Raw genomic sequence first — 14,717 nt, 5'->3', positions numbered from 1 at the left:
AATGTCTCTTATATTTCTTCTCCTCCTTTGTTCATGCTGTTCTCTCTACTATTCTTGCCTTCTACCTTTGCTTATCAAAATCCTACTTCAACTCGTAATCATGAGTGTATTTTTTCAATATATTTTTCCTGCTGTCCCCAGATTTTTCTTTCTTAGCAATTTAATGTGTTAATATGCTTCTCCAACCCTGGGTTTCTTAACCTCAGCACAGCTGACATTTGAACCTGACACCTTTTGTTGGGGGGATTGTAGGGAGAGACTTGTCCTGTGCATTGCAGGACCTTTAGCAGCATTTCTGGCCTCTACCCATTAGATGCCAGTAGTACTTCCCTCTCCCTAGGCAGTGACGATTGAAAATGTCTCCAGAGATTGCCAAATGTCCCCTGATGGGGTAAAATCACCCTTGGTTGATATTCACTGCCACTCTAACCCTCTATTCTATCCATAGTACAAGTGAGTTCAAAGTCAGGCAGTCCTGAGTTTGAAACCTGGCTCCATCACTTGTTACTCTGTGACCTTGAGGAAGTTACTTAACTTCTCTGAGCTTTAGTTTTCTTTCTTTTCTTTTCTTTCTTTTTTTTTTTTTTTTTTTTTTTTTTTGAGACCAAGTCTTGCTCTGTCGCCCAGGCTGGAGTGTAGTGGCACAATCTTGGCTCACTGCAAGCTCCGCCTCCCGGGTTCACGCCATTCTCCTGCCTCAGCCTCCGGAGTATCTGGGACTACAGGTGCCTGCCACCACGCCTGGCTAATTTTTTGTATTTTTAGTAGAGATGGGTTTCACCGTGTTAGCCAGGATGGTCTCGATCTCCTGACCTTGTGATCCGCCTACCTCGGTCTCCCAAAGTGCTGGGATTACAGGCGTGAGCCACCATGCCCGGCCCTAGAATAGTTTTCTTATGAACAACGTGAAGTCAACAGTTTCTGGCTAGCAGAATCGTTGTGTGGATATGAGTTTTAGAAGACATTCAGACATGGTTGGGATTGTTTGACGATCTTTGAGAAGTTGGTTGCAATGACCCTTAAGAGTTTTTAAGAGATACCTACTTCTCAAGGAAGGTCTTGAATGCTTAGCAACAAACACAACAAAATATTTGTGTAGGGACTACTATGTACCTGCCAATGCTCTCAGCACATTGTATACATTATATAAATTAAAGTAACTCGTAACAGAACAATGGCTGGAGAGTGAGGAGTGATTCCGGTATTTTGGTAATTTATAGTCAACAGTGGTCACAGCTTCTAGTCACTCAGGCCTGGGTTGTTGGGAGTGAGAGGACTGTGACTAAATGCTTATAGAACAGTTTAACTAAACGCTATATTATTCGTCACCCAACTTTCACTGCCATGGACCCCTCTCCTAGCCCCACACAAAGGGTATGGAATCATATTCTCCTCTACCTCATCAAACTTCTCAGTATATTTTGGCAGAAGGAAAGCTCAAATGGAGAGAGATGGTGAGCAGTGGCTGAGGAGTAGCAGCTCCCAGGAGCACTCTTGATGTTGCGATCTTTGAGTGATGTCTCGGGCTCCATGGCGCAGCTGGACAGACAGATGTGTACAGATGGATGGCCGCAGTGGTGGAGCTGCAGTGCCTAGCGGAAGCAGCAATGTCCAGCACTTCAGAAGTAGCGCTGCCTTGCCTGGGCGGCACTGGTGCCCTCTGGGGTGAAGCTGCTGGGCCTCCTGCAACAGTGATAAAGTCTCCAGCAACCTGCAGGGAAAGGCTTTAAAGAAGACACCCTGGAAACTCTCAGAACAATTCAGGAGGCTGGCCAGTGTCGAGAGATGCTGCATCCGCTGAGGTGAACAACAGTGCTGTGGGATGTAAGTTGTTACAAGTGTCAGATCCACAGACCTTATGTATTGAGCCGCACCACTTTTGGACTCTGGAAAATTTATAATACATCTAGCATTGTGGGTTTCTTCCCTTTGTCCTTGAGACAGGTGGAGCGATTCTGAAGCAGCTGAAATCGCCCACCATCTTCACTTGTTCATAAGGCCAATCTTGCTTGAGAGAATTTTGTTCATTATTTCCATTGCCCATCAAGTACATGGCAAAAAACACGTATTTAGAAATGTTATTTATGCTAAGCAAGGAGGCAAGTGTATACTCTGAGTGTCACTTACATTGAGCTTTGTTTTAAGTTTCTATCCTTCAATGCAAAGATGACGTCAGTGACAGCACTGTGACTCACATACACACCTGTACTAAAGAAGTTGCCCTGTGGCCTCTAGTTGTTACAGTGTTGCTGACTGGCTTTGGAAAAACTTAATGACTTTACCAAATAGCATTAAATTTAATGATCATACTGTCAATAAAAGAATAATTATTAATGTCATTAAAAGTAAATAACATAAAAGGCTATGGCAGACTCAGCCATAGCATCCGAGCATTGGCATACCTTTTACCCAGGTAGACCAGTGCAATTTTATTCAAATACAGTGATGTGTCATGTGGTTGTTATGAATGCAGTTGATTAGATATTTCTGGCTTTCTGCCTTCTGGCTTCGTGGTGGGACTGCATTTCTTGCTCCCCTTCTTCTGACTGAGCTGGTACCAGGTAACTAGTGTTGGCCAATGAGTTGTGAGTAAAAGTGATGCATGTTACTACCATACTATCATATTAAATTGCTGGTACAAAACCATTCAAAGATCTCTTTCCTTTTGCTGATAATGACCAGGCAGGGACTGCCTCATTGGTCTAGATCCTCCAGTGAGGATGATACAGCACAAAACCTATAGCCAAGCCACAAGGGATGTATAGTATGAGTGAGAAATAAATCTTTGTTTTAGGCCACTGATATTTGGGAGGACAGGACTGTCACCACAGCACAACCTCCCTCATACTGAATGATACATGCTGGGACTTACAACCCAGCCACCTCTCTCCTTTCAGTGAAAGCCCCAGAACAGCTCCAAATTCTGTAAAGCAGAATTCAGAATCTTTTATTTTCACTCTTGCATCTACATCTAATTTCCACTGACCACACTGTAGTTGCCTAGATATTACAGGGTCTGGGAAATGTTCCATTTTCAGTTTTGACCTACCCTACGTATCCACTGGTAAGGGAGCATGCATATAATGATGACAGAGACCCTGGAGCACATTCAGACCACTGATGTTACAACCTTGAATTATATCGCCATTTGCATAATGATACCTTGCTAGGACACAGTGATTTCTATTTACTTCACATAGATTATCTCATTCAACGGGTTGATAGTTTTAATCTGACTGGTTTGGTTTTCATTACAAAGGGAAAGATCACAAAGCCATTTGGTGTAAAAAGGCAGAATCCTTCCAGATCTTTGGTCCCTCCACATGGTTCCAAGCCCATGCTTAAATGCAGGGTGGGATAATGATACCAGACACTGCAACCCAGGGCCCCAGCGAGGGATCACTATGTTGTAGTATTTGGAAATCACTGGTGATGTACACTCATCCCAAACCTGACCCCAACCTCCTCCTCCTAACCAGGTAGGTAGTCCAATTTAATCTCTCATAACATTCATGAGCAAAATGAAAATGTATATACTTTTGTCCCTAAGCTAAAGAGCTCACTTAAGAGATTCATGATACAGGCCGGGCGTGGTGGCTCACACCCGTAATCCCAGCACTTTGGGATGCCGAGGCAGGCAGGTCACCTGAGGTCAAGAGTTCGAGAACAGCCTGGCCAACATGGTGAAACACTGTCTCTACTAAAAATACAAAAATTAGCTGGGCATGGTAGCGTGTGCCTGTAATTCCAGCTACTTGGGAGGCTGGGGTAGGAGAATCACTTGAACCCGGGAGGCAGAAGTTGCAGTGAGCTGACGTAGAACCACTGCACTCTAGCCTGGGCAACATAGCAAGATTCTGTCTCAAAAAAAAAGAGAGAGAGAGAGAGAAAGAAAGAGAGATTCATGATACAGTCCTAGAATCTGGAATTAATCTGATTCAGTAATTTACAAATACTAGTCCACATGCTGCAAGTGCAGTTTCTTCTTTCTTTTGCATTCTTCCTTGCTTCCTCCCTCTGTTCTCCAGTAACTATTCACCTCTTCCCTTGCTTCTTCTCTTCATTCCTGTTATTCACATTATGGAATATAGTTTTCTGGGCCACAGCATGATTTGAAACATGAGAGGTTGATCCACTTGCCCACCTAGCGCAATGTCTCTTTCACAGGATTCTTTACAAACAATTATTTGACCTTTGTTTGAACTCCTAGGTTTTTAAAGGAACCCATTCTACTTGATATTTTTAGTAGTTAGATAGTTTTCCAGTTTTTAATATTAACAAATTGGCAAAAGCAAGAAGCTATTCTGTGTGAGACTCATCTGCCAAGTAACCTCAGTATGTCACTTTCCAGGAGCAAATAGCTCATGCATCTCCCACTCCCAACTAATGATTCTCTGATTTTTAAAAACCACAAGGGATCAATGTCTGAGACCACTCCTAAGGGTTTTAGTATGCATTTTGCATTTCAATAAACTAATAGGAAGTAGGCTCCAAATTGGATGTGGTATGCAAGCGAGGGCAAGTTTTGAAGTTCTAAGAGTGAGACAGTTGGCAGCTGTTTTCTGAGGTTCTCTGCTTCATTTCAGAAAGGACTTTTGGATGGCCTGTGACCATACAATTCCACCAGATGATCTGCTCACTGGCCTGCAAACACCCTGGCCTCTCCATCCTCAATATTTAGCACCTGCTGTTCCCTGTGCTTACAACTTTCCAGAACTTCTCCTGTATTATTCATCTGGGCTTCTGCCTTATATTAGAATTGTCAAGCCTCTGAGCCCAAGCCTGCACGTATACATCCAGATGGCCTGAGGCAATCAAAAACAACAAAAGAAGCGAAACAGCCAGCTCCTGTCTTAATTGATTGACCAACCTTACGACATTCCATTATGACTTGTTCCTTCCCTGCCCCAACTGATTGATTGATCGACCTCATGACATTCTTCTTCTGTACAATGAGTCTTATGATCTCCCTACCATGTACCTTATGACCCCTTCCTCTGCTAACAATAGATAACCACCTTTTACTATAATTTTCCATTACCTACCCAACTCCTATAAAGCAATCCCTTCCCCATCTCCCTTAGTGGACTCTCTTTTTGGACTCAGCCCACTTGCACCTAAGTGAAATAAACAGCCTTGTTGGTCACACAAAGCCTGTTGGTCTCTTCACACAGATACGCTTGACAAGAATATCGATATTTTTGCCTTCACTTCCTACTCAACTTCATAGCAATACTAAATTCTTATCAACATGAAAGCAAGAACTACATGTGACTTATTTTTTTTTAAATCTTCATCCAATTTCCAGCACAGTGCCTTGGGTTCAAAATGGGCTTTCAGGGCAGGGCAGGTGTCTCATGCCTGTAATCCTGGCACTTTGGGAGGCTGAAGTGAGATGATCTCTTGAGGCCAGGAGTTTGAGAACTATGTGGGCAACATAGCAACCCTGTCTTTACAAAAAAATTTTTTAAAAAAATAGCCACACACCTGTAGTTTTATATACTTGGGAGACTGAGAAAGGAGGATTGATTGAGCCCAGGAGTTGGAGGCTGCAGTGAGCTATGATCATACCACTGAACTCCAGCCTGGTTAACAGAGCAAGTTCCTGTCTCTTAAAATAAAAATAAATGGGCTTGCAGTACCAGAAAAAAAAAAAAAAAAGGGCCATTACAATTTGTGACCTAATTCATTCAAAAGGGAGGTCACTCACAATAGGAATTTCACACAAAAGAAGGAAGCACCCCATCACACACTGTAATTGAAAACTGTGGCTCAAGAATCAGCCTGGACAGTTTGCCCTTCTAAAGCAGAAATGTTGAGGCAGAGAGGACAAGCTGACTGAAGAGGCAAAAAGGACTGCTGAGGAGTGATGGAGGAGGAAGATATGTAGGAACTTCCCTGAAGCTCTTATGTCACTGACTTGCCAATAAATTGGTTTAAACAACAATAACAACAACAACAAAAGCAACATGTCCAGGCCTAAATCTGATCCTTCCCCGAGACAGACAGTGACACCAGCCTATAGGCCAGGAGGCCCATTCTGTGCCCTCTGGTATGACCTTGTAGGGCAGGATCAGCAACGAAATCCCGGCTAGAGGAAACAAAGACCATGTGTAAACAGTTCACCTCCAGTCCTGAACTACAACACTGTTTGACATAGTTTAAGAGTGACGTTGACCTTCTTCTACTGGCTCTGGGGCTAGCCAGGGAAAACAGCAAGACAGGAATGAAAGGAATGAGAGTTAGCAGCTTACTGATCTGCAAGATGTCCTTGGGGGGTTTGGGGTTGGTGCAATGGTGAGGGCAGCCAGGGAAGCTCCCAGGCCTATTGTTTTCTGCCAGTGCCCCTGCTAATCGCTCAGAAAACTCCCCTGAGCCACATGCAAAGATGAAGTAGGTAAAAAATCATCAACATCTCTGGATAAGGCAGTTTTGCCACTGAAGGTGTTATTTTTTTTACAATTGTCTAGTTTAATATCTCTTTGGTAATGACGGATGTGCAAGGAGTGGCAGGAAACTTTACCTAATGGTGGGAGGACAGGGTGAGTGTTTGTGTTTGTGTGTGTGTACATATCCACCACCCCCAACACACAGGCCCCTTGAGAACTTCCTCACCTCTCATTCTCCTTTTCAGAAAGTTCTAGACCCATGAATAGCACATTATGCTATGTTGCTTTATTGTATCACTGTCTATAATGACATAATTCACATACTACCTTAATCTTTTAGTAGTTCAGGATAAGCCTTTTTCTCCCTAAATAGTTGTCAACATCTGGAAGGCTTTACAGCCTTTTCCGGATCTTTTGTGCCCTTTCAGGCATGGTATAATTCTGGGCATATGGGGACTATTCAGCGGATATTTGTGAATAGGCTCATTAAGCAACTTTATTACCTGATATTGATAGAATTCTATAATTTTCACTACACTATGACGTTGAAATGAATCCTAAGGGCTTATAGCCAAATCGGGAGACTGTGCACAGCAGCCCACTTCTCAGGGCATTCTGTGTATGCGTATAAATGGACACGCCAGGCTGTGCCGTTGAGTAGATGCACAGGAGTGGCTGCATGGACTGCCTGGTGACTTTTTCCTTAAGCACTCAACCTATTTGTCTAAGTCCTGAGTGGGTGGTGAGACAGGAGAATAGTGTCTGGAGGCAGGGAACCTAAGGCCGACTTCCTAGAACTAACTTGAAAGGAAAACCCTAACTTTCCATGCCTAAGTAACAAAAGGACCAGAGGCTACTCCCTCTGACCTTTTCTGCCTGGCAGACGAAAAATCGGCTGTCCACCACAAATCAGACTGATTGCAGGTGGAGTCTTTTTTTGCATAGAAGTATAACTTTGTAACTTCACCCTAACCTCTGATTGGTTATTTTTTGCAACCAATCAGATGTTTTCACAGGAGTGTGAACTTTGTAACTTCACTTCAGCCTCCGGTTGGCTGCTTTCTGCATCCAATCAGACTGATTGCCAGCTACCACTTCATTTACATGAGGTGAGCATAAAGTGGCCAATGGGAAACTTCTAGGGGGTATTTGGACCCAAAAAGATTCTGCATCCGGGCCCTTGAGCCACTGAACGGGTCCGCTTCCACACTGTGGAGTGTATTTTCGTTTTCAATAAATCCCTCCTTTCGTTCTTTTGTTGCTTCATTCTTTCTTTGCTTTGCTGGGCGTTTTGTCCAATTCTTTGTTCAAAATGCCAAGAACCCGGACAACTTGCAGTCACGACCCTCTACCGGTGACAGTGGCGTATGTTTAATGTAAGCACAATGTTAATAAGAACTAGCATTTATTGAGCACTTATGTGCCAGACACAACCCAAGCTCTTCCCATTAATTAAATCCTTGCCACAAACCCTGTTGTTATCCCTGTGTTAGAGATAAGAAAGGCTGCCCAGTCACTGACTTCTTGTGAGGTGCATGCCTGTCTTTGAACCCAGGGAGCCTGGATACTGAGACCCAGCTTTTAATCCCTGAGCTGTAGAAGGAAAATACATTTGCTCATGTTTGTATGTTATCTCTTGATCTGTCTCGAATAGACAGGAGAAAAAATTTCTCTTTAATTTCGTTGTGCTCTCTGACCATAGCGTCAAGCAAGTGTAGGGCCAATGTTGGGCACGGGCTTGGGATGTAGAGCTGTTGTTCAGCTGCTTGAATCTATGCACACAGAGAGCATGCTCAGAAAGGAACGTATTACCCATGAAAGATGAAATGAGGCTAATGGACTGCTTCTGGGAAAAGATGAAATGTGCTCACAATGAAAGAGTAGGGGCATGACCATAATTAATGAAGTAATAATCACTTTTGAGCTTAAATAAGACCTAGTTCTTTGATTACAAGTGCTACCATTTGAAGAGAGCTGGCAGGGCCCCTTGGCCTGTGGTCAATATTAGTAAAACTGTTTCATCTTAATGCTGCAGTTATGCTTGATCAATTTATCTGCCATTTCCAAAGAACTCCTGAGGTTTTCTTCTTCCTGTCTTTGTGCTTTCGATTGGTTTTAATCAGAGGCAAGATGCTGATTCAGCTTCTAGTTTGAATTTATTCAGCTGGTGCAAAGATTCCGTGACAGGATTGCATTTACATTTTTATCACTGTCTCTTAAACCTGAATAATGTATCGTGTTCTTGCCAGCCCTCCCCCCAATCATCGTACAAAACCAGAAGGAAGTTCTTGCTTTTATAATCAAACTTATTTTGGATGTGCCTGGGTTTTGTCATGGACTTCTGACACCCTCTCTTTTTCATCAGGGCGAAGTTTACGGGAAAGCATTTTTTTTTTTTTCTTCCTGCTGATTAATTCAGCTTAGTTAGATTTGTCAGAGATTTATTTGTGTGGACTCCTTGTCAAACCATGTGGATTCTGCAACAAATTAACTGGTTATTAAATTAAGGATTTCTGGTTAAGAATCTGTTGTGTACCATGGGGTCCTCTTTCCTGGACAATTTCACTATTTAAATGTGGGAATGATTGTCTTGATATAACCAACATATTATGTTCATGGAAAGAAATGTTTCCCGTCATGCCAATAACGGAGATGTTACTGGTTATATATACATGTACATGCTCAGGCATACACTGGTATATCAGACCTGAATAAAATTATTCCATCTCTTTGTCTGTTAAGAAAAAACAGAAATGAATAAATGCATGTCCATGCACACACACAGCTACTCAAGTCAAGGCATTTTAGTGTAGGATATTAGAAATACGTGAGTGTTTCCTCGAACTGGAAAAAAACCCACTTAATTTATTATTTTATGAAAAGATCCACCGTGGGGCCCATTAAAGAGTTCCTTTTGTATATTTAAAATGGATTTTGAATTACCAAAACCTTAAGAATTACTCTGTCTCTTTCAGGGACCTGCTTTAGGGTGAAGGCACGTTGGGATTTATGACTCTAAGAATGGTATTAAAATATTCAACTGAATGTTAGCTGACGTGTTTCCTTCCCCACCCCAGGCTGCAACTTTCCCAGGGGATCTGAAGCCTGCAGCATGTTGAGCTGTAGAGATTTTAACTTTCCAGTTCCCATAGGTTGCCAGATGGAAAATTATATTTCTTTCTGGAAGAGATTAATGAGTGAACAACAATGGTGTCATGGTTAATTTTATGTGTCAAGTTGGTTAGGTTATGATGCCTAGTTGTTTGGTCAAACATCAGTGTGGATGTGGCTATGAATGTATTTGTGGGTGTGATAAACATTTAAATCAGTAGACTTTGAGTGAAGCAGATTCCTTTTCTCAAATAATGCAGGTAATGTGGGTAGGCCTCATCTAATCATTTGAAGGCCTGAAGAACAAAAACTGAGGTTTTTGGAAGAAGAAAATTTTACCTCGAGCCTGCAATGTAGAAATTCTACTCGAGTTTCCTGCCTGCTGGTCTGCCCTGTGGAATTCCGAGTCAAGAAGGCAGTGTAACTCTTACCTGCATGTTCAGCCTGCTGACTTAGTCTACAGATTTCAGACTTGCCAATTGGCACAGTTGCATGAGGAGTTCCTTAAAATCTCTCTCTCCCTAGCTTTTCCCATCCCTCCTTTTGTTCTGTTTCTATGGAGAACCTCGACTAATACAAATGGCAATCAGTCTTCCTGCTCAGCACCCCCTGATAAATGATACCCCTTGTGCCAGCAAAGAAGGCAGCGGTCTCTCCCCTCAATGTCTTCCCTTTTAATGAAAATGTTTAGTGCACTTTTCTGCTGTCATATCTAAACTGCAATTTGCAGCAGCTGATTTTCAGTGGGAAATTGTGAGATTTTTGTCATTTCCTAGGATAAATCCTGACATCTTTGAACTCTGTTCCCACACCACCTCTTCATGAAGCCTTCCCTGGAACCCTCCCCATCACTTTCCTAAGGCTGCATTGGGTTTCCCTCTTCTGTGCTCCCATAGTACCATCTACATGGATGTCCTTATCACTGTGTTTAGCGTGTTGTATTATAAATATTTTATGTATGTCTTTTTCTTTCACTAATCTGAGCTGGGATTCGATTTTATGCTTGTATCCTTGGTGGATAGCACAGTATCTGTGTAGAGTAGGTGTACATATATTTTTGCTGGACAAATGAGTGAATGAAAGGACAGTTTTATATTAATGTTTCCATGTAATCTCTAGAAGATTCTCCCTAAACTCCCAGGATGGATTGGAAAGAGCATAAACATGTAAGTCAGATAGAAAGGTCAGGAGTTGGAGACCAGCCTGGACAACGTGGCAAAATGCCATCTCTACTAAAAAAAAAAAAAAGTACAAAAATTAGCCAGATGTGGTGGCATATGCCTGTAGTCTGAGCTACTTGGGAGGCTGAGGCAGGAGAATCACTTGAACCTGGGAGGTGGAGGTTGCAGTGAGCCAAGATCGCACCACTGCACTCCAGCCTTGGTGACAGAGTGAGACTCCATCTCAAAAAAAAGCAATGTCCTTGTTCTACTTACCTCACTTTCTAACTGTGAGCAAGTCTTTCAACTTCTTTAGCATTCCTTTTTGATTCTGTAAAATGGACATCATAAATCTACCTGCCTTATTGGATTATCATAAGGATTAAGTGATGTAAGTGATTTGATATTCCAGTAAATGAGAAGTGTTATTTCCTCCTTCTACATCACTAAGCATTTGTTCCAGAACACTTATTTTAAGTTCCCTGAACTTGAATCTTGAAAACAAACCAGTGATCTCTGGCTGTGCCCTAAGTTCCTACATCTTCCTTTTCTTATTAAGAAGAGGGCATAGGCACACTGGGTCCTGACTAAGCTCTGGTTCAGAACAATCTCTCATTCTAACTAAAGAAGGCTCCCTGGGGTCTCTCACTTGGGCCACCCAATTGAGTGCCAGCAGTGTCTAATTTTCAAGCAGAGTAATTATTTTGTTTGCTCTTAGAGATCCCCTAGATTAGTGATTCTCAATGTGGGAATGATTTTGTCCCCTCAGGGGATGTTTGGCAATGTCTGGAGATATTTTTGATGCCACAGCTGGGGTTGGTGAAATGCTACTGGCATCTAGTGTGGAGAGGCCAGAGATATTGCTCAACATCCTACAATGCACAGCCCATCCCTAGACAACAAGGAATTGTCTGATCCAAAATGTCAATAGTGTCGGGGTTGAGAAACTCTGCTCTAAGTAAAACAACATTGACACTTTTATCTTCAATACATAAAGGAAGACGAAACAAGTCACAATTATACATCAAAAGAAAATTACCTAGTAAATTTATTCATCTGTCTTTCTATTTTATTTCCAGACTTGACCACTACTTATTTATTCTCACTCTACACTAACATCGTTATCTTAAATAATAGAGTTGTGTTACTGTAAAGCTTGGTGATATGAGACAAGGAAGCAGCTGTCTTTAGCAAGCCTGGCTCTGCAACTTTCTAGTCATGTGACCCTGGGCAAGTATTTTAACCCTTTTGATACTCAAGTGCTGCATCTATGGGATGGAAATACTAATATTATCTATTTCACAGGAGTCTTGTAAGCATTAACTGAGATAGTATATGAAAAGTGCTTTTGAACCGAGTGAACCCTCAATCAACTGTACTAGTTTGTATGCCTTGAAGAGCTTCTATATTGGATCAGAGAGAAAAATAAGGTACGGTGATTGCTCATTAGGTGAAAAGTACAGCCTGATCAGGGAGCACTCAGTGATCACCTGTGGGTGTCATTGTATGGACTTGCCTCCTATGTCCAACACAGTGAGGATGCGTCATCTCTAGAAAATGGAGATTTAGTCAGATCAGAGCCACATCAGTACAGTACTATTTTAAGGGCTGAGGAAAAAGGTAGAACATGGAGAAAATAATTCATTTTTCCATTCCTGTCACCAGCAGGACACCCACATTCCCATATTCTAATGATACTCAAAAATCCAGAGTAGGAGATTTGCTTAGTAACAGAGTCAACATGGTGGTGTTATGGAAAAAAAATTTGTTCAATCAGCAAAAATCACTTGTCAGTTGAACCTCTGGAGCCATGATCCTGTCACTGATTGATGGTGAGTAATGTTTCTCTTGGGCTTCTGGACAAGATCTGAGCTGCAGAATAGGGCAGTCATGTAAATGTGCCTAATTGGTCAGGGTGAAAAGCTGTGGGCACTCAATCTGTCCTTGGGTTTAGATTTGCCCAAAGGCAATTATAGGCAAATTAAAGGATAATTTTGTAGATAAATGACATCAGGAGTACATAACACTTGTCTGGTAACTATTGACTAATAACACCTACTCTGTATCAAAGCACAAGATGGATAGGATGAACTCTGGAAATTTTTTTTTGCAAAGGGATTATTAGTAATGCTCATCATAATTCGCAGATTGTCATGCCTTTCTTTTTGTTTGAGATATGTAAACACTGTGGGGTGGTGAAAATAATCAGATAACATCTAAAGTACTTAAAAGAAAAGGAGACTGTAGAAACAGGTCCCAATGCAAAGCCAAATTACACCTTCCATATCTGATGCAAAAATCCAGTTTACTTCATTTGGACCTCTCAAACAAAGCAAAACAAAACAAAAAACACAAAGAGACTATATAATGGCCAGGCAGATTTGTAAAACATCCAAATAAAAATAAAAACTACAATGGTCGAAGTTAAATACTCAATGTATTTTAGACACAAATAAAGAGGTTATTATTGATCTGAAAGATATGTGTGAATAAATTACCCACAATGCAACACAAAGAAGCAAGGAAAGCAGGCAAGTGTGTTAAGGAATATGAAGACATAATGAGAATATCTAACATACATTCAAAAGAATTTCTGAAAGGAGAAGATGGAGAGAATGGAAGAGATTCAATCTTTGAAGAGACGATAACTAAGAATTTTCCCAAACTGATTAGTGTATTAGTCTGTTCTCATGCTGCTATAAAGACATACCCAAGACCACATAATTTATAAAGGAAAGAGGCTTAATTGATTCATGGATTAGCATGACTGGGGGGGCCTCAGGAAACTTACAATCATGATGAAAGGGGAAGCAAACACGTCCTTCTTCACATGGTAGCAGAAAGGAGAAGAATGAGTACCCAGTGAAGGGGAAAACCCCTTATAAACCATCAGTTCTTATGAGAACTAGCTCACTGTCATGAGAACAGGATTGGGGAAACTGCTCCCATGATTCAATTATCTCCACCTGATATCTTACTAGTTCTGTCCCTCTAGAGAACCCTGACTAATATGATTAGCAAACAACATTGATACACAAGGGAAACACAAGAAAGACAAATTTAAAGCATACATAAATGAGATACATTGTATTGAAAATCTAGAACTCCAAGATAAAATCAGCCAGAGAGAAGACATATTAACTAAAACTGTGGGAAATTTAGACCGTCAGAAGACTTCTCACAGCAACAATGGAAACCAATACTCATCACAAAAATATCTCCAAAGAGCTAAGAAAGAAAAAAAAAATTGTCAACCTAAAATAATGTCCCCATCAATACTGTCTTTCATAAACTAGGGCACAATGAAGGCATTTTATACAAGCAGAAGCAGAATTTGCCACAATAGAACTTCATTTAAAAACTTATGAAAGAGGTATGGCAGGAAGCAGAAAAATATTTTTCAGAAGGGATATCTGAGAAGCAAAAAGAAAGAGTGAACAAAGACATTGGCAAACATGTAGAGGTATTTAAACAGTTGATTGCCAACCATTCCTGCCCATTAGATAGAATCACCAGGATATGATTTTGATTTAAATGGCCTGGATGGATCTCAAACATCAATATTTTTAAAAAACTTCCCAGATAAATGTAATCTAGGATGAAAATCATTGATATTAATAAACCTTGTCTGAATTAAATTATATATATATAGTATATATGTAACATATAAATACATATACAATGGTAATAATTACTGATGTGTGAGGTTTTAAAAGGACATATCTAAAATAGTGAATATCAAGCATGTAAGTCAGGAGGGGGTTATGGAATCTAAAATATTCAAAGACCCTTACTTTGTTCACAAGGATATCTAAAGTACAAATAAGCATTTTAAAGCTAACTGGGGGGGGGGGGGCATGGTACGTGTTAAAGAATCTGCTTTAAAAATATTAAGTTATAAATATAAAGGTAAAATTGGAAAAACAGACAACATAGCTAAGACTAATCTAAAAAAAGACTAGGGAAAAAACAAAGGTATAAAAAAGGAAACAAATGAGAAGTAAAAAGAAGACAGTAGAAACAAGTCCAAATATAGTATGTCAGCAATCTTGCCAAT

At 40.9% G+C, this 14,717-nt stretch overlaps 1 long non-coding RNA gene across 1 annotated transcript in view; it reads left to right on the top strand.

Moving 5' to 3' along the window:
* Window positions 1-14,500, top strand: part of LOC105481195 (uncharacterized) — a 285,138-nt gene extending 270,638 nt beyond the window's left edge. The window contains exon 12 of the long non-coding RNA XR_011610034.1: window positions 9,761-14,500. This is a non-coding gene — a long non-coding RNA (uncharacterized lncRNA). The remainder of the gene's footprint in view (window positions 1-9,760) is intronic.
* Window positions 14,501-14,717: the final 217 nt, after the last annotated feature.

The sequence above is a fragment of the Macaca nemestrina genome, chromosome 11 (genome assembly GCF_043159975.1).
Source record: "Macaca nemestrina isolate mMacNem1 chromosome 11, mMacNem.hap1, whole genome shotgun sequence".
Classification (NCBI taxonomy): domain Eukaryota; kingdom Metazoa; phylum Chordata; class Mammalia; order Primates; family Cercopithecidae; genus Macaca; species Macaca nemestrina.
This window is presented reverse-complemented; position numbering and strand designations above follow the sequence as displayed.